Source organism: Hydra viridissima, unplaced genomic scaffold (assembly GCF_058129835.1).
Source record: "Hydra viridissima isolate aposymbiotic clone 2 unplaced genomic scaffold, HvirCarnegie_v1 scaffold_11, whole genome shotgun sequence".
In the NCBI taxonomy this organism is placed as follows: Eukaryota; Metazoa; Cnidaria; class Hydrozoa; order Anthoathecata; family Hydridae; genus Hydra; species Hydra viridissima.
This window is the reverse complement of record NW_028324310.1, coordinates 5,597,123-5,600,415: the sequence shown is the minus strand read 5'-3', so window position 1 is coordinate 5,600,415 and position 3,293 is coordinate 5,597,123.

Below are 3,293 nucleotides of genomic sequence, written 5' to 3'. Positions count from 1 at the left end.
TATTTGGCTTAATCATTTTTATATTGTTTATTTCAATTAGTTCCTCTTTTAGGCTTTTTTTGAGCATGCATAAAGTTCGTACGCAAGAAAAATTTCTAAATTCAAACTCCCCCTCTCCCTTGTAAGAAAGAGTTTGCTTTAAGAGACCGACTCGTCTAGAATATGAGACAACTTGGCGAAGTTCAGTATCTCTGATACTAATATACTGAACAGTCGTTTTCCTCACTAAAATTCGACAAGATATAACTTAATAGAGATATTTTTTAAAATGAGCTTTTACTGCGAGTTTTGTAGAGTTGATTTTTTTTTTTTAATTTAAACTCAAACAGGTGACAATATAAAATAAATGAAAGATTTGGGTTTTTATAGTACAAACAATAGTTTTGGTTCCTTTAACATGAGTTGTAAACTTTAGATTTAATGACGAATGATGGTGTTATAGGGAATTTTTTTCAACTTTTAATTAGTATTTTCAGTAAATCAAAATTGAAAACGAATCCCATACGTAATGTAAAAAAGTAGTGTTGTTATCGACTTCGACTAAATCGACTAAAAATCGAAAGTCGAAATTAGTCGACTTTGAAAGTTCCAACAGTCGATTTAATCGACTATGGGTCTCCTACTAATCGACTAAAAGTCGATTTAGTAATAGGTAATTATCCTAAAATCCTTATTTCAATTTTTTCAGTTCATTTAATTTTATCAATCTCTAATATTGCTATGATGCTGATCAATTAGTAAAGAGATATTTTATAAGTAGTTTATCTTGTAAAGATAAGTTATTTATAAAGATTTAGCCATGCGTAAGAATATCATTCATAGCTGTATTTTTAATTCAACCAAAATATCTGACCATTAAACCTAGTTTGCTGTATCACATCAACTTAACTCTTAGCTTACTGTATGTATCAGCACTTCATTAATGTTTCCTTTTTTTCATTATAGTAACCAGTTGATACTTTTTAAAACAAAATGTAAAGTAATGTGTTATGGTACTCAGTTAAGAATGCGAAAAAGTTTTATGAATCTGCTACCCAAAAAAAGCTTAGCCACTCCATCTACCCCACCTAATTTTTTGTTAACTTTATGCTTTAATTGTTTGAAAAAAATGATATAAAATGTCCATTCGTGTTTTTTTTCTTTACTTTATGATAATAATTTCCATTTTATTTCGTTTGTTTATTCGTTTTAATTCATCTAATAGATTAAATGAAGTAATATCGAACAAATAAAATGCTCTTGATAAAACAACAGCATGTGTTATTATAACAGTATTGCATACCACCTAGCTTTTTTGTTTACTCTCTTAAAGTTCTATTTTTTTCAAAGCATCTAAAAAATAAATTGTCAAGAAACATTAAAGTATTCGATTATAATATTCAAATATTACAATCATATACTTTAATGTTCCTTGACAACTTTTAGTCGAATTATTTGAATGAAAAACTTTATCCAAATATTTCGACTAAATCGACTTTTAGTCGACTTAGTCGATTTTAAAAATATATTAGTCGATTTTGGTGGACTTAGAAAAATACATTAATCGATTTAGTCGACAGTCGAATAATTTCAAAGTCGTAACAACACTATAAAAAAGTACAGATCATGGGGGAAGTGGGGCATAACAGCCTCCGTAACGTTTAGATTAATGGAGTATGAAAATAAAAACGTTTTTAACAGTGTATTTCGATAAACACATCATTAAGCTTTAAATTGCTGCAATTAAGAAAAAAACAAAACGGTTTTTGAAAATGTTTTAACACAAAAATTAGACTTAGTGAAAAAAATGGTTGTGCCCCTATAGTGAGGCACAACCGCACCCTAATATATATATATATATATATATATATATATATATATATATATATATATATATATATATATATATATATATATATATATATATATATATATATATATATATATCATTTGATGTAGTGTTGTATTGAAATAATACAATGCTCTTGTTCGTTGAAAAGTGCTCGATGTTTAGGAAATTTATTTTGATTACATATAAATTTCAAAACAGAGCGATTTATAATTATAATTAAAAACGATAAAGAAAAACTTTTATTATGGAACTTTAAGTTTCATGCCTAACGGCAATCATCAGCCATATATTACAAAATTAAAAATTAAACGTTAAAATTACATTTATAATTTATAATTATAATATGTAATTTGTAATTATAAATGTAATATAATTAATATAATTAATAATACAATTTATAATTACAAATGTAATTTTAACGTTTTATTTTTAATTTTGTAATATATGGCTGATGATTGCCGATTACATCAAACGATATATATATATATATATATATATATATATATATATATATATATATATATATATATATATATATATATATATATTATATAACTACTAGGAAAAGCGGATTCTGAGCCATTGATACTTTTCCTATATTTAAGGAATAGTAGATGTCGTGTAATTAAATGTAAAAGTGTAATTAGATTGTCTGAGCCATTGATACTTTTCCTATATTTAAGGAATAGTAGATGTCGTTGTGTAATTAAATGTAAAAGTGTAATTAGATTGTGTGAGTCATTGATATTTCCATTTTTGTATAAAAGTGTAATTAGATTGTGTGTGTGATAGTGATTAGGATAAAAATGTTTCTTTTTTTCGTAAGCTATTCTAGAGCAAAGAGTTTATCATAATCCATAAATGTAAAACAGGGTTTTAGTTTGTAGTGTCCGATGGCTAGCGTGTGAATGCTGTCTTGTAAGATGTGTCTTTTATCATCGTTAGCGCTGAGAGCGACTTTGTTGATTTCTTCGGTGTAGACATCGTGAAGATGTGATCGTATAACGTTCATGGTTGCGAGTTTTTCTTTCTTGTTCATTAAGCAGTCGTAATAGTCTTGATGAGTGATGTGTTTTTCAACGACTTTCTTTTTAACCCCTTTGCATTTTTTGTGTTCTTCTTTTTCATTAAAGAGCTCATAGGAGTATAGCTTAGGACGAAGCCCAACAAACTCTTTAATTTGTTTACCAGCAGCCTCGTCCTTGAACATTCCGATAACTTTTTTGTTTAAACCAACCTTGAACCCAACGTTTTGAATGGCAGGATGATCTTTAGGAAAGTCGCTCGTGTCAAATTTGTTTTCTACATCGTCGACAATGTCTTGATAAAAATCATCTGTTTTGATTTCGTAAATGAGCGAGTCAGTGTCAGTCATGAGTAATTTCGCGCGATCTCTGTATTTAGGCTTCATGTAGTCGTAATGATGTTCAAACATGAGAGTTTTGCTTATGTCCAGGACGCT